At 33.3% G+C, this 23,343-nt stretch overlaps 1 pseudogene; it reads right to left on the bottom strand.

Annotated features, from left to right (window-relative positions):
• Positions 1–20,467: 20,467 nt before the first annotated feature.
• On the bottom strand, positions 20,468–23,297 carry LOC103881014 (annotated as a pseudogene).
• Positions 23,298–23,343: the final 46 nt, after the last annotated feature.

Here is a 23,343-nt window from a genome sequence, read left to right as displayed (position 1 = left end):
AGACTGGCAACCCCTTTAATACAAAATACTTAACCTATACTTAAACTTTTTGTTTACTAACAAAGTAGTGGCTATAATGAAGTTGTTACAATGTTCCAGAAACTTTTATCCTATGGGGCAGCTAACTGTAATTTACTAATTTTCAAATGAGTAAGTAAGTAGTTAAATCTTTTATCTTTCATTTTAGTATCCAATATTTGACTATCCAATATTTCTCTTTGATTAATATCCAATATTTAAACTTGCTATATAAATATACACCATTTTTAACAAAAAAATTATTATTTTCACTTGTAATTTATTACAATTATTCTAAAAAATGTGTCTGTTATCACGGTTTCTTTTGGAACTGCTGAGGAAAGTCAGTCCTCCATATGGTATGTCATTCTCCAGCAGGTTCGCAGAGGCTTGTTCATATGGAACAACAGATTCCAAGAGCAATAACAGAAATGTTTAAACATTTTCAGGGAAGAATTAAAAATTGTTCAATGTTACTTCTGCTTCATTGTATTGCTCAACACAATCAAAAGGTCACCTTAGCTTCAGGAAATACACACACACACACACACATACACACACACAGAAAGAGAGAGGGGCAGGCATGTACCTCTTTCCATGTCACTAGAATATTAAGATTACTCATGGTAAAGCAGATATTTTTGCTTTTTTGTTCTAATCTGTACCCTCAGCACATATATTGCTGTCTGGCATATAGTAGGAGCTTAAGAAATATTTCTTTAATGAATAAATAAATCATTACCATAGGGTGAATTTATTTTTCTTGATTATCTTAGTTGTTAAATTTATTTCATCTGTGTATTCTTGACCAATACAAGGCTGGAGGCTTCTCAAATATGCTCATGTAACTCTTTGCACCTGCCTCCAGAGAATAATGGATTTTTCTTTCTCCTCTTCATTTCAAATATTATCTGTTTGTTTGTTTGTTTATTTATTTATTTATTTATTTTGCATTTTACAGATCTACATGGGACTAAAAATGTAAAGAAATCTAGGATATGTAGTTTACATTTTCTCCTCTGTGAGGCACAGGTATCCATATAAGGGAGAATAATGATATAAAATTGAATCAGGTAACCTATTACATGATTCCAATGTATTTCAACTGAAACTAATTTTACTATCAGCTGACAGGTAGATATTAGACCCCGATCTGGCCTACTGGACACATATCCTTATCCATAAGTTTCAGGTCCAATGTGAGCCAACATCAAAGTTTGAGTTTGAGTCTGTGTAGAATGGAGTTCTTGTTACTTTTTCATCTCCTGAATGTGAAGATGCAACCTTAGACCTTCTGGAAACCATACTGCAATATCAAATATAGAGAAGAGGTCTAACTGGCTCCTTAATACATAATTCGTTAAGATATAGTTTAATCCTATGGAACTAGCAATCAGCAAATATCACTTGTCACCTCTCAGTTATGTAAACTTATGTATATAATGTGTCATTGTTTCAGGTGAGTAACATCGGTCAATGGATAGAAAATAAAACACAGAATCTGACCAACATTGCCATAACATTCCATATATCTATATATCTATATCTATCTACATATATATGTATATATATGGGTTAAAACTTAAGCATTCTGCAGTGACATCTCTGTTACAGTAAAGATATAGACAAAAGTTTGTTATGTAAAATTGCAATTTGTTAAAGTGAATGTAAAGTCAGGAGTTATGAAAACACAGTTTTAAAAACTCAGATTAAAAAATCTTAGGTCATGGTCGATGGAATAAGCCAGACTATTAGAAGAGTCAGCTGTCCTCCTCCAAATGCATCACAAGTCCATAAGTCACGATAAAAGAAAATAATAAATGGAAATAGAAAACTATAAAATTATTTTACATTAGTAGATACATACACAGTCTTAAATATTACTAAATTGAGTCCTAGAAGACTTGAAAATCAAAGTATATCAGAACTTCATAAAAATATAGATAATTAAATATTAGGCAATTATTTAATAATTCTAAAACTATTAGTTAAAGGAAAGAATCTTCAAATATTCAGAAGGGGAAGTGTTAAAAATAATTTTAACAATTAAAAACTCTTAAATGTAGGGAATAAGAAGGGAGACATTTTTCCTGAAAAATAATATATACTTATTTTGAACAAATTTTATTCAAGTTATTTGTAAAATAAATAGAAATATAACAATTAGCATAATGGTCATAAAATAATCAGCATTACAAGTTTTATTCAATGTAATTTCTTATGCATAGTTAATTACTCCAAAGCCATTCATGGCATTATTTCCTTCAAGTGTGCTCACTGTATTGTATAACAAGGTACCATGTGTACATGTGTATGTTTTGTCAAAAAAAAATTGCACTAGACAAGTTCCAAAAGCGAGGAAAACAGTATTCAAGACTATTGCAATAGACGAGAGAGATTAAACTGAACTCTGCTGAATCGAAAGGCAGGAGAGCTTTTGTGCATGGGGATGAATTAGTGATAAAATAATGGAGGACACTAGAGAGGAGGTTGTTGAAGGTAATTGGGCCATCTGTGTTTGCTAACTAGTGCTTGTAGAAGTTGGCTCCTCCTCTGCCATCGAGACTGGGAGATAGGTAAACTATCTTTTTCCCTACATATTCTTGAGTTATAAAACTGACAAGAAGCTGGAAGAAGATGATGTATATATCAAATGCGCAAAGAAGGAATACACAATTGCACATTTTCTAAAGTAGATATTACAAGAAAAGAGAAACAAAAGAGACAAGGCAATAGTCGGGGTGAAATCTTTCTAAATTTGAGTCAAGATAAAGGGAATGTTATGGCCCTGTTGGTGAGATTATGTGCCCTATTTTCTATCCATTATTACTCACCTGAACCAGTGACACATTATATTGATCACAATGACTGGATACCAAATTTTGAGATCAATAAAATTAAGTTTATTGGTAATCTTCTTCATAATCTTCATCATAAAACAACAATTTTTTCACCTTTAATTTTTCATGCTACCTTAAAAAGGTATATTGAATTAAATTACAATTATTTAGAATATATAAATTACTGTTCTTTTAAGTTCAGAGGTTTGTGTGCAGGTTTATTAAATAGCTAAACTTGTGTCATGTGGGTATGTTGTATAGATTACTTCATCACCCAGGTTTTAAGCTTAGTACCCATTAATTATTTTTCTTGATCATCTCCCTTCTCCCACCCTCTACCGTAAAGGAGCCCCCAGTGTCTGCTGTTCCCTTCTATGTGTCCATGTGTTCTCAGCATTTAGATCCCACTTATAAGTAAGAACATGCAGTATTCAGTTTTCTGTTACTGCATTAAGCTGCTAAAGATACTGGGCTCTAGTTCCATTCATGTTCCTGTTAATCGTATGATCTCATTTTTTTTATTTGAGTTTATATAGTATTCCATGGTGTATTATGTACCACATTTTCTTTATCTGGCCAATATTGATGGGCATTTAGGTTGATCCCATGTCTTTGCAATTGTAAAGAATGTTACACTGAACATATGCTTGCTGGGTTGAATGGTATTCCTGTTTTTAGGTCTTCAAGGAATAACTACATTGTATTTTACAATGGTTGAATTAATTTACACTGTCACCAACAGTGCACAAGCTCCTTTTTGTCTGAAATCTCACCAGTATCTGTTAGTTTTTAAATTTCTATTAATAGCCATTCTGACTAATGTGAGATGACATCTCATTGTGTCTTAGATTTGCATTTCTCTAATGATCAGTGATGCTGAGCGTTTTTCATATGCTTGTTAGCCACATGTATGCCTTCTTTTGAAAATGTCTTTTGCCCACTTCTTAATGAGGTTGTTTGTTTTCTTCCTGTAGATTTGTTTAAGTTCCTTATAGTTGCTGGATATTATACATTTGTTGGTTGCATAGTTTGCAAAAATTTTCTCCCGTTCTGTAAGTTGTCTGTTCACTCTTGCTTTGCAGAAGGGCTTTAGTTTAATTAGATACTATTTGTCAATTTTTGCTTTTGTTGCAATTGTTTTTGGCATCTTTGTCATGAAATCTTTTCCCATTCTTGTGTTCAAAGTGGTATTGCCTTCACTGTCTTCCAGGGATTTATAGTTTTGCATTTTAAATTTAAGCCTTTATTCCATCTTGAGATAATTTTTCTATGTGGTGCAAGGAAGGGGTCCAGTTTCAGTCTTCTGCATATGGCTAACCAGTTCTCCCAGCGTGACTTATTGTACAGAGAGTCCTTTTCCCATTGCTTCTATTTGTCAGGATTGTAGAAGCTCTGATAGCCTGTGGGTGTGCAGACTTATTTCCGGGCTCTCTATTCTGTTCCATTTGTCTGTGTTTCTGTTTTTGTACCAGTGCCATTCTGCTTTGGTTACTGCAGCCCTCTAGTACAGTTTGATATGGAGTAATGTTATGCCTCCAGCTTTCTTCTCTTTACTTAAAATTACCTTGACTATTTGGACACCTTTTTGGGTCCATATGAATTTTAAGATAGTTTTATTTTCTAGTTCTGTGCAGAATCTCAATGGTAGTTTAATAGAAATAACATTGAATCTATAAATTGCTTTGGGCAGTATGACCATTTTCACCATATTGATTCATCCTATCCATGAACATGGAATGTTTTTCCAATTTTTTGTGTCATCTCTGATTTCTTTGAGCAGCAATTTTTAGTTCTCCTTATAGACGTCCTTCACCTTTGGGGTTAATTCTTTTCCTAGGTATTTTATTATTTTTGTGGCAATTGTGAATGAGACAGCATTTCTGATTTGGCTTGCAGCTTGACTGTTGCTGGTGTTTAGGAATGCTAGTGATTTTTGCACACTGATTTGGTATACTGAGACTTTGCCAAAGTTATCCGTTTAAGGAGCTTTTGGGCTGAGAGTGTGGGGTTTTCTAGATATAGGATTATGCCATCTGCAAACAGGGATAGTTTGACTTCCTCTCTTCCTATTTTGATGCCCTTCATTTCTGTCTCTTATCTGATTGCCCTGGACAGGACTTCCAGTACTATGCTTAATAGGAGTAGACAGGGCATCCTTGTCTTCTGTTGGGTTTCAAGGGGAAGGCTTCCAGTTTTTGTCCATTCAGTAGAATGTTTTCTGTGGGTTTGTCATAGTTGGCCCTTATTATTTTGAGGTATTTTCTTCAATACCCAGTTTATTGATAATTTCTAACATAAAGTCATGTTGGATGTTATCTAAATGTTATTCTGCATCTATAGAGATAATCATGTTAGTTTTGCTTTAGTTCTGTTTATATGAGGAATCAAATGTATTGATTTGCATGTGTTGAACCAAACTTGCATTCCAGGGGTGAAGCCTACTTCATCCTAGTGGATAAGCTTTTTGATGTGATGCTGGACTTGGTTTGCCCATATGTTGTTGAGGATTTTTGCATTGATACTCGTCGAAGATATTGGCCCAAAGCTTTCTTTTTCTGTTATATCTGCCTGGTTTTGGTATCAGGATGATGCTGGCCTCATAGAATGAATTAGGGAGAAGGCCCTCTTCTTCAATTTCTTGGAATAATATCAGGAGGAATGATACTACCTCTTGTTTGTACATCTGGTAGAATTTAACTGTGAATCTGTCTGTTTCTAACCTTTTTTTTTTTTTCTTTTGCATGGCAGGCTATTTATTAGTGACTCAATTTCAAAGCTTACTATTGATATGCTCAGGGATTCAATTTCTTTCTGTTTCAGTATTGGGAGCGTGTATGTGTCCAGGAATTTATTCACTTCTTGTAAATTTTCTAGTTTATGTGCATTGAGGTGTTCATAATATTTTCTGATGGTTGTTTGTATTTCTGTGGGGTCAGTGGTAATATCCCCTTTGTTGTTTCTGATTATATTCATGTGAATCTTCTTTCATTTCTTTTTCTATCAGTCTAGCTAGCAATCTATATGTTACATTATTTTTTCTTCAATAAACAGTTTCTGTATTCATTGATCTTTTGAATGTTTTTATGTATTCCAATCTCTGTCAGTTCAACTCTGATTTTGATTATCTCTTGTCTTATGCCAGCTTTGGGATTCATTTGCTCTTTGTTCTCTAGTTTATTTAGTTGTGATGTTAGGTGGTTAAACTGAGATCTTTATAACTCTTTAATGTGGGCATTTAGTGCTGTAAATTTATCTCTTATTACTGCCTTAGTTGTGTCCCAGAGATACTGGTATGCTGTATCTTTGTCATCATTATTTTCAAAGAACTTCTTGACTTCTGCCTTAACTTCATTATTTACCCAAACATCATTCAGGACCAGGTTATTCAATTTCCATGTAATTGTACTGTTGGGAGTGAATTTCTTAGTCTTGATTTTTAAGTTAATTGCACTGTAGTCCAAGAGATTGTTTGTTATGAATTTAGTAATGTTTGCATTTGCTGAGGAGTGTTTTCCTTCCGATTATGTGATCAATTTTAGAGTATGTACCATATGGCAATGAGGAGAATGTATATTATGTTGTTTGGGGGTGGAGAGATAGGTACACATCAGGTCCATTTGTTCCAGTGCTGAGTTCTGGTCCTGAAGATCTTTGTTAATTTTCTGTCTCAATGATCTGTCTAATATTTTTAATGGAGTATTAAAGTATCCTACTATTGTTGTGTGGGAATTTAAGTCTCTTTGAAGGTCTCCAAAAACTTTCTCTATGAAGCTGGGTGCTCCTGTGTTGGGGGAATATATATTTAAAATAGTTAGGTCTTCTTGTTGAATTAAACGCTTTACCATTATGTGATGTCCTGCTTGGTCTTTGTCTTTTTGTTGTTGTTGTTGTTTTAATCTTTGTTGGTTTAAAGTCTGTTTTTTCTGAAACTACGATTGCCACCTTTGCTTTTTTTCTGATTTCCATATGCTTGGTAGATATTTCTCCATCCCTTTATTTTGAGGCTATGTGTTTCACTGCATGTGAGATGGGTTTCTGGAAGAAAACAGTGGATCTTTGTTCTTTATCCTACCAATCGATCTTGGTTCTTTATCCTGTTTACCACTCTGTGTCTTTTTTTAATTGGAGCATTCAGTACATCACCTCTCCAGCAAGGATATGGCGGAAATAACAGAAATAGAATTCGGAATATGGATAGGTACAAAGATTACTAAGCTATCAGAGTACATTGAAATTCAATCCAAGGAAGCTAAAAATCATAATGAAACAATGCAGGAGCTGACACACAAAATAGCCGGTATAGAAAAGTACATAATCGACCTGACAGAGCTGAAAAACACACTACAATAATTTCTTTCTTTTCTTTTCTTTTCTTTTTCTTTTTCTTTTTCTTTTTTTTTTGAGACAGAGTTTTGCTCTTGTCTCCCAGGCTAGAGTGCAATGGAACAATCTCGGCTCACTGCAACCTCCACCTCTTATATTCAAGCGATTCTTCTGCCTCAGCCTCTTGAGTAGCTGGGATTACAGGCACTTGCCACCACGCCCGCCTAATGTTTGCATTTTTAGTGGAGACGGGGTTTCTCCATGTTGGCCAGGCTGGTCTCAAACTCCTGACCTCAATTGATCCACTGTCCTCACTCTCCCAAAGTGCGGGGATTACAGGCATGAATCACCATGCTCAGCCACAATAATTTCATAATACAATCATAATAGCAGAATGAACAAAACACAGGAAAGAATCTCAGAACTTTAAGACTGGCTTTCTGAAATAAGACAGTATACTAGTCCATTTTTATCCTGCTGATAAAGACATACCTGAGACTGGGCAATTTACAAAAGCAAGAAGTTTAATGGACTTACAGTTCCACATGGCTAGGGAGACCTCACAAGCACGGCAGAGGCAAAAGGCACTTCTTACATGGTGGTGGCAAGAGAGAATGAGAGACAAGTGAAAGGGTTTTCCCCTTATAAAACCATCAGAACTCGTGAGACTTATTCACTACCACAAGAACAGTATGAGAGAATCTGTCCCCATTTTTCAATTCTCTCCCACCGAGTCCATCACACAACATATGGGAATTATGGGAGTACAATTCAAGATGAGATTTGGGTGGGGACACAGAGCCAAATCATATCAGAAAGTCAGAACAGAATAGAGAAAAGTGAAATAAAAGAAATGAAGAAAACCTCCTAGAAATATGGGATTGTGTTAAGAGAGCAAATCTATGACCCTTTGGTGTCTCTGAAAGAGATGAGGAAAATGAAAGCAACTTGGAAAGCACATTTTGGGAGATCATCTATGAGCATTTCCCCAACCCAGATAGAGAGGCCAACATTCAATTTCAAGAAATTCAGGGAGCCCCAGTAAGATACTTCATAAAAATATCATCCTGAAGACATATAATCATCAGATACTCCAAGGTCAAAATGAAAGAAAAAATGTTAAAAGTGACTAGAAAGGGAAAGGTCAGGTTACCTACAAATGGAAGCCCATCAGACTAACATCAGACCTCTCAGCAGAAACACTCTTAGCCAGAAAAGATTGGGAGCCAATATTCAAAATTGTTAAAGAAACAAAATTCCAAACCAGAATTTCATATCTTGCCAAAATAAGCTTCATAAGCAAAGGAGAAATAATATCCTTTTCAGACAAGCAAGTGCTGAGGAAATTCATTACCAGCAGACCTGCCTTACAAGAACTTCTGAAGGAAGCATTACCAATGGGAAGGAAAGACAATTACAAGCCACTACAAAAGCACGCTTAAGTACACAGAGCAGTGACACTATAAAATGACTACATAAACAAATCTGCAAAATTACAAGCTAAAATCATAATGACAGGGTCAAATCCACATGTATCAACACTAACCTTGAATGTAAATGCTCCCAATTAAAAGATATTGAATATATAAATTACTTTAACAAAATGCATATTTTATAATGCTTGTTCTTGAAAATTATATGTCTGTATTTGTTTACATCTCAATTTATACTACCTTATAGATATACTTGTTTCTCTAAAGTTCTTAGAGATATTTTTACATATATATAATAAATTTCTTGTTATTGTTTTTGTTTAATATTAATTAGTAAGGTGTTTTTGAAGCAAAATTACTTAAGACTGATAAACATTTGAAACTTACTACTTATGTTAGCAAAAACTTCTTTTTGTTTATAAGCAAAATGTTGCTTCCTAAAAAAATATTGTATTTCTATAATCTTATTATTAATTAGAAATTGTTTTATATTTATTTCCAAATATTTTAAGGGCTTTGTGTTTTAAAACTCTCCTTTTAAAATAATTTAATGTATTTTCTAAGAAGGGGTGTGTGTGTGTGTGTGTGTGTGTGTGTGTGTATGTGTGTAAATCTGTCACTGCCCAAAGTAAAAATGAACTATTATATCTTTTTATTTGAAACAGGATTATACTGTTTAATAATACTCTGGATATGTCTTTAAATGTGCCTATACATGCACACATATATACTCACATCAAACAAGAATGAGAAAATTAAATAATAATGATTTTGTTTACAAATAGTTATTGCCTTGTAAGTCTTGATCTCATGTTGGGATGTCAAAATAAAACATGGCATATTGGTTGACAACAAGCCCATTTAATTCTAACTCTGTCGAATAGCAATAATAGAGTAGGAATATTCAAATGAATCTGAGCCGTAATGTGTAACAAATTTAAGCAGAACTTTCAGCACATCAGTACTTACTTAATTACCGTATTACTGTTGTTATAATTAACGTGATTGTTTTCTACTGAACATTGATCTTCCACTTTTAATGCTATTTTTTTCCTCTGTTAACCTGAGAAAAAGTTATAAAAGTCAAAAATCTCTTTTGCCTGAAAAGGACAAAAATGAAGCTTTATAACCCTAATGTATCAATGCTGCTAAAATACATAAACTCTTCTTTGCTCATAAGCTTGAACACTTAGGCTAAAAGAAAAGTTAAAGCACTGAGTTGTATCTCTCATTCATGAGATGCCAAGGAATCATGGGAATCTTGCCAAATTCCAGATGGCATACTGTAAATAATGAGTGCAGTCATATTTACTACCATTGATGATTTTCAAGTGAGAAGGCATACCCTGTATTGGAATATAAATACTTTTAAAAAAACATAAAATGTTCAATATTATTGTGGAAAGATAATAAAAAATAAAAACAAACATTGATCTCCTCCTTGATGTTGAAGTTACAATGCTGAAATAGACAACTAGATAAGTAGTGCTATCCTATTCAAGGGATACCATTAAATTAAAACATATTTAAAAGCCATGGAATAAATTAATTTTTCATTATGTTGATTAAATGTGGGTACATTTTCCATAGATCACACATACGCAAATAAAAATTTGGGGAAAAATTTTAAAATGTGAGTATTGCTGAGAAGTGTTTTACGGTTTATTTTCTTTATGCCTGTTTTGCTGAAATCTTTATTCCATAATTTTCTTACAAGTTACTATTTAGATTATTTAATGCATAATATCAGCATGTCAAAATAATTATTAGGTTGGTGCAAAAGTAATTGCATTTTGGCCATTTCTTTCGATGGCAAAAACCTCAATTACATTGCAAGATATTTACCATGTCTTTTTCAAAATATATATTGTGTGTATGTGTGTATCTCTGTGGGTGCTTATTTTATTACTTTAGATTTTTCTATCCATCTTATATGTAATACTAATGAGGTGCTTCTTTCCTCTCAAACTTAATGCAATACTTATATACAGATCTCATTCAACAATTATTATCTCATGATTTTAAATAGATTCACATGCCAGCAAAGAAAAGCATCTCTCAGTTTCCAGATATGTTTTAATTCTTAGATTCTGAGATTTGTCTTACTCTAAAATGGTCAAAATGTAAATGAAGTACTTTCAATATCATTACTCAGAGCATAAATGTAATGAATCTTATCTAGAACTGACTAACCTGAATGGTGACCTTTTGGAGACATTTATTTATATATACACATATATATGTACATATATACATATGTATATATGGATATATGTTTATTCATTTAGGTATATGCATATATGCATATTTAACATTCCTATGTATACACTTTATACATATACAGACATATATGCATATATAATATTCATATTTCATAAATACTTTTTAAAAATGTTAGCATACCATGCTCCATGACTGACTGATACAGTAGACCCCAAATTACTTTTTTTGCAGCCATTTTCCCTGTTTATTTATCTACAGAAAACAGCTCAGAGGCAAATTTAGCAAAGACAGTTTAATGGGTGAATTCTATGCCCCCCAAGCAGTTCTTATGTCAGTCTTCACATTATAAAGCCACAACTTATGTGAAGGCCATTGAGATTTCTATTGTTAGAATAGTAATTTGTTTCAGGGCAGAATGACTAGCAATTCTTATATAATCTGTGAGCTATGGCAGCAATAATAGGAAAACATTCACATGGTCCATTTACAAGATGAGATTGCATGAAGTCCATCTGATTACATATAAGTGGTTATTAGAATAGTTTCTCAAACAAGAGTCATAAGAGAGCTACAAATTTTTCAGCCATCTATTTTCAAGTCATTTTATGAGAATTGTAGTTTCATGCATATTGGGCACTTCATTGTCATTGAATGTGGAACAAAAATTAATGGCACATTCACCAGCCAGTTACAGGCTTCTTGGTTCAAGTGTCAATGCAGGCTGTACTATTATAATAACACAGAAATATTAGAACAGGAAAATAGCTATTGAAACAACCACTTTCTTTTTGACTCTATAAAATAAGAATGTTAATTCACTACATATATCAGAAGCTCTTATGAAGTTCTAAAGACAGACATGTTTTGTTATAAGAAAGGCATGCTGTAATTTATCAGTACAAAGCCTCAAAGTGTGTAAGCCCTTGGGTGGTTGAAAAAGAAAACTGTAAACGTGCACTTACAAAACTAGTCAAAGTATTCATGTAGAGAGACAAATTTAAAAGAACATTGTTTTTGTCATGCCAAGACACAAACATCTACATTCCTTAGAATATGTTTGCTTATTCATTCATTCTGTTTCAAGACCTCTCTCCCCAACAGCGATCCAAAGGCAAAGTGAACTCACAGAGAGTGACTTCTGAAACAGTGAGAGCTCCTGTGGTTTGAAAAAGGCTTCCAGTTGGCCTGAGTAAGGCACTACTGAAAATTATTACCTGAAAGTGTAAGTTGAAGAATCAACTGTAAGCTTTCAGAATTACATTGTAAAAAAAAAAAAATTCTCTTAAGGTTGTATTTATCGATTTTTATTCATGTGTTTATTATAATTTTTAATTTTGGGGATTACATAGTAGGTGTATATGTTAATGGAGTACATGAGATATTTTGATACAAGCATACAATATGTAATAATAACATCAAGGTAAATTGGATATTCCATCATGTCAGGTATTTATCATTTGTTTGTGTTACAAACATTCTCATTCTACTCTTTGAGTTATTTTTAAATGTACAATAAATTATTGTTGACTGTAGGCATGCTATTGTGATATCAAATACTAGATCTTATTCATTCTTACTATATTTTTGTACTCAATAACCATCCCCAATACCTGTTCCCCCATACTACCTTTCCCATCCTCTGGTAACCATTGTTTTACTCTCTATCTCCATGAGTTCAACTGGCTTAATTTTTAGCTCCCGGAAATAAGTGAGACCATGTGGTTTGCCTTTCTGTGTCTGGCTTTACTTAGGCGTTAATATTAACCAAAAGCTTCCACTAAATGTATGAAATTAAGTTTTAGTAGTTTAAAAATGCATAAACACATGAAGGTGTAGTTCCTTCAACAAAATGTGATGTTAAGGGAATAATTGGTTAAATATTTTATAAATTTCTGTTTCTTTACTGATATATTTTTGAAAACATTTATATCAATTACCTATTCAAGATAAAAGTTATACATTCAGTTTACTTATGGCCTGAATTATTAACACCAAAACTGCATTTTAGTTACATAACTGAACCAATAAGCCTTCAAATTGTTAAGATGGAAGGAAACAAGAAAGTTCATTTTAAAAATATCTTCTAAATAAACATCTAAAGCAATCGGAATCAATAGAGAGAATAAATTCAATACAGAGGGTAAAAAATGTACAGGGTTCTGGAATATTTACTTCAAACACCAATAGAAGATTGATATGAAAATGACAAGTGGTTAATCTAAATTAAAATCCTGAAAGCCAAAAATTTTAGAGACAAATAGAAAGCAAATATTTTGCTACTTTTGCAGCTGCTAGGAAAAACAACAACAACAACAACGAACACTTTTCTAGAACCCAAACAGAAAAATATATTTTTTTCCATCTATGGCGATTTGTGTCCTCTCAAAAAATAATATAATAGAACAGATAAGTTATTTTCTTAGAGCTAGAATATATCTCAAGTTTTCATCTAGACAATCCTTCATAATTTTGGTAGACTAAGTATATCTTCCTTGCTTCCACAGAGGAAATAATCAACATTCAGAAAGGCCAGCTAGCCTATCTAGTCACTAAGTGGAATTTTCCTGGGATCAAAAGATATGTATTATTTCTTTAATGTGCACAGAGACAAGAAAGGTGAATTAAAATAAATTTTGCATTATAATTGTTTTTTAAAAATCTCATTATTTAAAAAATCAATTTTCTTCTACCTCTTTTTCTGTGATATATATTTAATGTTACTTTTAAATAGCTTAGTTCAAAATTTAAAAGTTCATATGTACTCTAGGTATATATTTTAGGTACGTACTTTAGGTACCTGTATTTAGATAGTCCTAAATTCGCACATAATTATATGCATTTGATAAATGTCCAGTTAAAATAAATTATAATTAAATAATTAGCATGCACAATCAAGTTCAGAAATATAAATGACCTCTCAAAACATAAGTAAATATTTTGCAGTATAAAAAATATCAAGAAGAAACTCCTTTGCTTATGTTACTTTTCCACTAAAATCTATAGATGACTAATACATAGACAAAATTCATGAATTTTCTAATATCATAATCGATTTATACAAACCTTTTGGCAAAAAGTGTTATATAAACCTTTTGGCAAAAAAGTTTTATATAAACCTATTTGGCAAATATATTAAATAAATGATTAAATTATTTACTCCTCTGCATATCTCTGTGATGACATAGAAATTGTTTTTTTCTATAACAAATCAATCAAATCCAATATCTAATATATTAACAACTTTGAAAATATACTTTCTATGGAAAACATAACTTAAGACCAGCTTACCTAGTTGACTCCCTTGAAATTAGTCCTACAATGGAAAAGTTACCCGTTCCATATTTTACAAGTATACTGAAGCAGGCACAAAGAAAAGGTGGTCTTATTTTACCAATTGTTGAATAAAAATGAGAACTACTTCTTTACTTAAGCTATCCCTTTTTATATCTTTAAAATTGAGTAGCATTCTGTTTTAAGTACAATAATCACTCCTTTTTTTTAGTACAATAATCAACATAGTAAATACCTGATAATATCTAGATGAATTTTAAAACTGGTAATTTTTGTACCTATAGAAAATTTAGCACAGATTAAATTATAAATGAACATACTATTTCTTTATCCCAATTAATTTAGAATTTCTTATTGTAGGAAAAAAATTTAGTTCCCTTAAACTTTCTTTGCTTTTTCAATGAGGACTTGGTAGACAATTGTTACCAAATTTTTATTATTATATAATATACAAATTATGTGTATATAATATGTCTGAAAGTTGTAACACTTTCAATTTAAGCTTTGTTATGTAAAAAACCTAACATTAACCACTCCCATGTTCTTGACAAAAAAAAAAAAAAGAAGACAAACAAGTTGAAAAATCAATGAATTTTCTTGGGCACATCAGATAATTGAGGTCACACAGAATCCCCTTAATCTCCAAAACTGGAGCAATATGTTACAACAAATAATCATAACTGAGATCACGTGACATGTGGAAAACATTTATTATAAGGCTACCATAATCTAGATAATATGGTATTAGTGAAGCATAGACATACGGATCAATGGGAAAGAGTACATGGCTCACATAAATAACGTGAACTGATCTTTCAGAAAAGATCAAGGCAATTCAATGAGAAGAGATAGAAGATTTAGCAATAGTGCTATAAAATTGTAAATTTTTCCACATGCAAAAAATTAAACTTTTTTATATACAAAGCTATGAATCTCAACATCGTCCTTAAACCTCTTGTAAAACTGAACAAAGATTAGATCATAGAACAAAATGTAAAATGACAAAATATAAAACTTCCAAAAGAAAACAGGAGAAAGCCAAGTTGACCACAGATTTGGTGACAAGTTTTAGATATAACAGCAAAACAAAGTAATTACAGAAAAATACGTTGGACATTTTAAAATTAAAAACTTCTGCTCTGTGAAAGATACTGTTAAGAGAATTTGAAGACAAGTCACTCACTTGGAGAAAATATATGAAAAACCTACGTATGATAAAATAATTGCATTTAAATTATACAAAGAATGCTAAAATGCAACAATGAGGAAAAAAGTCCAAATTTAAAAATAGGTAAAAGCTGTAAACATACTTTATCAAAGAAAATAATCATGAAAAGATGCTCAATACCATTTGTCATTAGATAAAATTATATTGTTGCAAATGAAAGCAACAATAAGCTAGTACTACACACTGATTTAAAACATCAAAATCCAAAGACTAACAACACTAAAATGTTGCTGATGATGTGGAACAACAGGAACTCTCTTTCACTGCTGGTAGGATTGTCAGATGGCACAACCCCTTTGGAAAACATTTTGAAGATTTCTTGTAAAGCTAAACATAGCTGAAGAGGAGATCCGACAGTCATGTTCCTAGATATTAACCGATTTGAAAATGTACGTCTATACAAAACCTGATATTTATAACACTTTTATTCATAATCACTGCAAATGAGAAGAATCCCAAATATTTTAATAAGTGAATGAATATACAAATTGTATTGTTCATATGCAGGAGTATGAATGAATACACAAATTGTATGTTCATATACAGGAGAATTATTCAGCAATGAAGTGAAGTGAATTATCAAGCCATAAAAAGACCTGAGTGAACCTAAAATGAATATTGTCAAGTGAAACAAGTCAATGTAAAAATAAAAAAGACTACACATACTACGATTGCAATTATATGACATTCTGAAAAAGGTAAAAGTTAAAAAAAAAAAAAAACTCTAAAAATATCAGTTATACAAAACAACCGTGAGTTCATGTTGTTATAATAAGAGATCAAATGAAATTCATAATTGGAGAAGATACACATCTCCTGTGTAGCAGAATTCTAAATAACGTAGACACTTCCTCCAATGAAAGGGAGAACAAATCCCTAGTGTAGGCTATGCATAGTGGTTTCAAAGAGTACAATATAAAAAGAGTTAAAAAATGTAACTTTGTAGTGGAGAAACCCGACAAACACTAGCTTAAACATGCCATCAAGGTTAACATCAATGCTGAAAAACCTACTGATAATATGTACCCTTAATATGAAGTGATGAAAGCACTTTTACATCTGGTCCTCCTCTCCAAAACCTGTAACTCCAGTCAAACCCTGAGAAAAACAATAGATTCTGTGGAGAGGTATCCTACAAAATATTTTACTACTCCTCAGAATATCACTTCTCACCACCCTCAAGATCATCAAAAACAAAGACAGTCTAAAAAACTGTCACAGCCAAGAGAAACCGAAAGAAACATGACAACTCAGTGGAATTGTTAACCTAAATGCGATACCGTAAAAGGAAAAGAACATTATTTATAAATTGAGGAAATCAGAATAAACCATGGGCTTTAGTTAACAAGGATGTATCAGTATCAGTCTATTATTTGTAATAAATAAATTAATCATTCTTATATAAGTTGTGGATAATAGGGAAAATTAGGTTCAAGACATATAGGAATGTTTTGCACTACCTTCCCAATTTTTCTACAAATTCAAAACTTTAATGTAAATGTGTTTAAAAACAAATCCATTATCTTCATCAAATTCTTCTCAGTTTTTCAGCTAGCTAATAAATATATGTAAGATTACAAAGGCATGCATACATTATTGTTAAGTCAGAGCGTTTATTCAAAGAAATGCAGCACTTTTTGTTGTTGTTTTCTTTTGCTCTTGCCACAATAGCTATAGCATGTAGGCTTATTCTGCTCTGCTACTAGCCTCATTCTCTGCTACATGTGCATGCTCACATTCTTCTAATTAGAATCACTAGCTTAAAAAGAAGGTCCACAATAGTAAGAAATGTATGTGATACAGAGATGTCAGAAATCTCATACAGTGTGTGAATAAATATCAGGTGCTTTTGAAATAGGTTTGCCAAGATATATCAACGAATGAACTTAAATAAGGATGGAACAAATAGCTGCTTTAGGGCTAATCTTCATGTGTTTATATATTAGGTTGTGTTCTTTGTTACATATTTTCTGCCCTAGAGCCACAAATGACTGTCCCTTTGTAGAACTTTCCTGTTTCGTCAACAGAAAATCCCTGTCCTATATTTCTAAAGCTGTCTTCTTTTTCATTCATTACCAGAGGATGAAGTGAAAAATAGAAAGGAAACTTTATATTCACTATTGTCATTATTTAGAAATTGACAGTATATTTTTAATTTTGAGAATAATTAATGATACGTTAGTTTTTGCCTTCAGTAACAGGTATACATTTATCTGTGGGATTAAATTATAAAAGCGACTTTTTTCTTAAGTACAGTCAACAATACATAATATTTAATCTTAAAAATAAAAAACAACCCATAAATCTGTGTAGGACAAATTCAGATACCCAATGTTTTGATTTCAACTTGCTCTTTTATAAAACCCAAGGTGATTAGTGTCACTCTCAGTCAGAGCAAGCTGTAGCCGTCTGAAGATTTTGGTTTCACAGAAAATCAATAAGTTAATTTTGTCAACAAATTTTATTTTATATATTTTATTTTTTATCTTGTCACTCTCAGTCAGAGTGAGCTGTAGCAGTACAAAGATTTTGGTTTCACAGAAAATCAGTGAGTCAGTTTTTTCAACAAATTTTCCTTTTTTTAAATCTTTATTTGTTTATTGATAAAGTGATTCATTATTATTTTTGAAAAAATTCTAAAATGTTCTGTGTACCTGTTAACGTAGGTTAGGTCATCCAAAAGACAAAGCAAACCGTCAACATTAAGTCATGGGCTAGGATTATACAAATGAGAATAAATACAAGGCTTATGGTACTTGTTAGGTAAATACAACCAAACTAAACTGTACTTCAAGATTGTTTATATAAAAGTATATTAAAGCTCACTTTAAAATAATTTCCATCTTTTCTATTAAACAGGCATAGACTCATTTGCACGCATGTACAAATATACCTAATAGTTTTCTTTATCTTTTAATACAAGTACAATTCCTTGCTTCTTTCTGCAATCCAACAAAATAATATAGAATGAAGTCATTAGAAAAATATGAATCTTTCTGAATCTATATTTTTAATTTAAATCGGAAAATACAGTTTAGATCATAGGAAACATGGATCTCAGACATATATTATCTGTTTCTAACAGATTATTAGATACAGTCTTTGTTTTGGCTGAAACACAAAAATATTACTTTCTTAATAACAGATTAGGTAAAAATACTTTCCACTGATAGCAGTGCTAGTCCCTAGAACAAAAAGTAAACAAACCTTATTTGTAAGTTACTGCTATTCAATCAATGCCTGGAATATGTAGATCCTAAATCTAAGCCCTTAATATATATCTGCTTTAGCGATAACCCTTAAATTGTCCTGTAAACATAGTCCAAATCTGCTTTCTAATAGAAATACAATTCAAGTAAACATTGCATATTTGATTTAAACCACCTTACAGTTAAATTAACTCATGACACATTGACTCATAACCACTAATATGTAAAAATAGTTTTTAAAAAATCATTCTTATGCAAAGATGAAAAGAAACTTTGTAAACTTGTTCATTTAAAATAACTAATGTTCTGCAGCTGCTCTTTTGTTTGGCATGGTTTCAGGTACTAAATATTTAAGTAAATTTGTTCCCAGGTAAACTAAGTCTCCTGTCCAATTTGTTTTGAATGGCAATGGCAAGACCTGAACTTCAACTTTATTTTTCTTAAGTGTCATCACAAATGTTCGAGTGTTTGAAGGAACAAAGATAGTACTTATAAAATTTTACAGGGCTTCATTTTTATTTTTCTCCCAAAATAGTTGATAGCAATAATCAATACCAATTGAGACACCAAAGAGGCAACCTTTCCCTGTTTCCCACACCACTTATAGGCCCTTGCTAGAATGGTCATTAATACGTATGAATAAGTTCAGCTAAATATTATTTAGAATGTGACAACATGCTGGCTGTAAATTAAATCAAAAATAAATAATTCAAAGGCCTTAACTGAAAATTTCCTAAAAGATATTTGCTGTGCTATTAAAGATGATGTTAAATAACAAAAATTAAAAGAACTGAGAAAGACTACAATACCACGAAAGTGCATAGTAATGAAGAAAAAAATGAAGCTTCCTCGGCTGTTTGTAAGGTGCATGCAACTCTTTTGATCTGAAAGTAGAAATACTCACAAAAAGTACCAGAAAAACATTTCTGAAAGTAGTCAAGTATGTTTAAACATTTATCTCCTTATACTATGTAAACCGCCAAACTGAAGTTATGTTCTTTAGTTGGTAACTGATTTATTTTTATGTATTTATTTATTTTAGATGGAGTTTCACTTTTGGCGTCCACATTGAAGCGCAGTGACACAATCTTGGCTCACTGCAACCTCCACTTCCTGGGTTCAAGCGACTCTCCCGCTTCTGCCTCCCAAGCAGCTGGGACCACAGGCGTGTGCCACCATGCCTGGACATTTTTTTATTTTGTTTTTCAGGTTTTTGTTTTGTGTTTTTTAGTAGAGATGGGGTTCTGCCATCCTGGCCAGGCTAGTCTCAAACCCCTGACCCCAGGTGATCCACCAGCCTCAGTCTCTCAGAGTGCTCTGATCACAAGCATGAGCCACCATGCCCAGCAACAATTGGTATCTCTTAACTCTCATTCTAGTTTTCTAGACTCAAGACTATTAAGACTAAGGAGTTGAAACAAAGGTAGAAGAATCCATTCTATAGTATTCCAAACTATGTTTTCAAAGTTAACTCACTCCTTTGGTTCAAAGAGAAAAAAAGTTACCTCCTTTTAAAATCTAACATTAGTATGGCTGATGGAAATTAGACCAGTCTTGCAAATTATAAATCTACAGTAGCAACCGTAAAATTTATGCTGTAGTAGGAAATAATAGAGCTATCCCTCATGTATTGTTTAGCATATAGAAGGTACTCCAAAAAATGTAGTGGGGCTGGGCGTGGTGGCTCACGCCTGCAATCCCAGCACCCTGGGAGACCGAAGCAGGCGGACCACCCAAGGCCAGGAGTTCAAGACCAGTCCAGCCAACACGGCAAAACCTTGTCTCTACCAAAAATGTAAAAATTATCTGGGCATTGTGGCATGAGCTGGCAATCCCAGCCCCTCGGGAGGCCGAGGCAGGAGAATCTCTCAAACCCAGGAGGCGGAGACTGCAGCGACCAGAGATAGAGCCACTACACTCCAGGCCAGGAGACAGAGCAAGACTCTGTCCAAAAAAACAACAAAAAAATTATTGGGTGAATGAAAAGTGATTTTGCAAAATTAGGCATCGCAGAATGTTAGAAGTCATCCAGTCCAACTCATTCATAACACACCCTCCCCTACAGTCCCATTTTACAGGGGAAACTCCAACCTGTACTACTCACAGATACTGCTAAGATTCATCTCCACCTCACTAACTGGAAGCAATCAGTTATTTTGTAGTGTGTGTGTGTCTAACTAAAAAGTATACATGAGGAATAACATTTCTACATTGCTTATTCTGTACTTTTCTTTGGAGTTAATGTAACAACTCCTGTGACTTAGATTAGATTTTAAAAGGAAAAAGGAGAACTGCATCTAGTTCTAAAGGGGTTGGTTGCTTTTAGGAAGTCAGACTTAAGATTGTGCATCTAAGAGTAGAATCCACTTCTCAGAGACTGGGGATGTTAAATAATTACTCAGGTTAGAATAACTAACTGACAGCCAGGAGGAAAACTTATCCTAAAGTTATTTATTATTATTATTATTATTATTATTGTCTAGTTTGAATTGCATTTTAAGTCACTGTTTAAGCTGTTGCAGAAATACTATAAAAGTTTCAAAGTAATTTTTGGTCATCACCTACACTGAAATTTGAAAGTCACATCAACAGCATACTTTATTCTAACTACCATTAAAACTCAAACTACTTTTTTAACAGATTACAATAGTCCTCTTATCTTTTCTTCTGAACACTTACACCTCTTCCCACTGTGTCCAGTATTTCTCCAGTACATGTACCTCTGTGTTTCTCTGCCCATGTACATACCCCTGAAAGCTCAACCAAAAAAGTCATAGAAAGCAGAGAGAAACCAAAATATTTCTTACACTGCCAAGTTCCCTAGTTCCCTTTAAGTCTTGAGTACCTGCTCCACTACATGGTTGTATTAATGCTTATAACTAAGCTTTCGATGAATTAGACCAAAGTGTTCTATGTTCTAAATGATATTTAGATATCTGAATCCTTCTGTTAGAACCAACAATAAAAATGTTATTTAAAATGTGGAAAAGTATAAAATAGTGATTATAAATTAGCAAATACCCAATTTAAAAAAGCAGTTTTCCTTATACAGTACAAGCAACGGTAATTTGGATATTTTTCACTTTCAGCCACCATTTGCCCTAGATGTATTTTACTTAAGACAAGTTTTTAAGCTTGTGTTTTTGGAGTGAAAATTTACATGGATACTCACAATTCTAATTATGTAATTCAGGTATCAAAAAATACATATACATGTTAAAATGTGATGATAGCTCATTACTATAGCATCTCATAACAGGTAAGTATTGTTTCCAGAATAACATTAAGTCACTTTTGTAGCTCTAAGTCAATGCTGCACAAATCGGCACTTAAGATTAAGGCATCGTCTTGCTCTGGAGTAGTGCTTCTGTGGATCCCAGGAACTGTACAAAGGTTTAGTTTTTAAAAAAATATAACTTCTCTTATACTTCAATTATTTCATTCCATTCATCATTTTCTTGCAAATGAAATTGAAAATATCAGTCTATAATGTTTTCATACACCTGGTATGACAATGCCTTCTTCAGCTCCATTCTCTAGCCACTGAGTGAAAAATTCACTGTCCAACAAGAAGTTTTTGGATTCACTAAGCTGTTTGAAAGGAAAAGGCTGATTTGAGCCACTTCTGGCATACTCTTTCTGGTTTGTAACAGAAGCTTGTTCTGGATCCACCCACATAAGGCAAGTTGGAAACTGCAACCATCAGCCAGCCTTGAAAATATTGGAAGTAGCCAATATTTCTTTTCATCACCAAAGACTTGCCTCCAATTTTTGTTGTATCCAAGAGAGAAACCATTTACATTAGGTCCATATGAAAATGTGGGTGCACAGAATGATTCTATTATTATTCTATTTTTTTCCAACTAGCCAGCAGTGGTAGCTGAAAAGTGAGAGGACGCTGATGAAGAACATTGCAGACACAAAGAAAAGAAAAAGGACGTGGAATTTTGCACGCGGATCTGTCAGTTCATTCCTCCAAAATTTTATGAAGTACTCTAAAACTGTTGCAGCCATGAAAAGGCAATATAATAGAGAATACAATAAAAACAGCAGGAATAATTTGTAATTAGAAAATCCAGCACAGTTATTCACCCAAAGACAGTAATGATCCATCTTAAGAATACATGAGTCACATGCTGAGCAGTGATGAGCCCGATCAGGTTTAATCAGCTGATATTTTTCACAGTATCTGATAGTTTTTGAAACTGACGTGGTGTAGATGGGTAAAGCTCTTGCTGCTCTTCTCAAAATTTCTTGTTGTCTTTCTTGGCTGAATTCTTTTCCATAGCGTTCCTTTTCAGAATTGGACAAGTAGAACTCTTCGGAGGGGGAAGCGGGAGATACGAAGATTGTCATCCATTAGGACCATACAAACATAACAAAGAACAGATGGAAAGCCACAAGGGAAAACACGGTCTTTCCATTTTCTTCATCTCCAAAAATAGTAAACAAGCATAGCTCCACCACGAACGCGTAGTGGGACCAAATGACCATGAAGGTGAGGAAGAGCACCAGCACCCAGCCCATGACCCATTGGCAGCAGCCAGAGAGCGTCCAGGGCGCCATGTTCGTCTGGCGGCTGCAGAGCCCCGCATCCCATCGTTCTGGGGAGCGTAGGACTCCCAGCGGGGCGGCAACTCAAATGTTCTGGGCTGCTCCTGGCCCAGCTACCCTGCCTCCGAGGCAGGGATTCTGGGAGTAAAAGTCCTAGGAGCCACCGGGACTCCTCCCCTCCAGGCGCCAGGCCAGGCCCCGCCCCCACCCCACATACCACCGCC

The sequence above is a fragment of the Papio anubis genome, chromosome 15 (genome assembly GCF_008728515.1).
Source record: "Papio anubis isolate 15944 chromosome 15, Panubis1.0, whole genome shotgun sequence".
Classification (NCBI taxonomy): domain Eukaryota; kingdom Metazoa; phylum Chordata; class Mammalia; order Primates; family Cercopithecidae; genus Papio; species Papio anubis.
The sequence above is the reverse complement of the archived record's forward strand: the minus strand, read 5'-3'. Positions and strand labels throughout refer to the sequence as shown.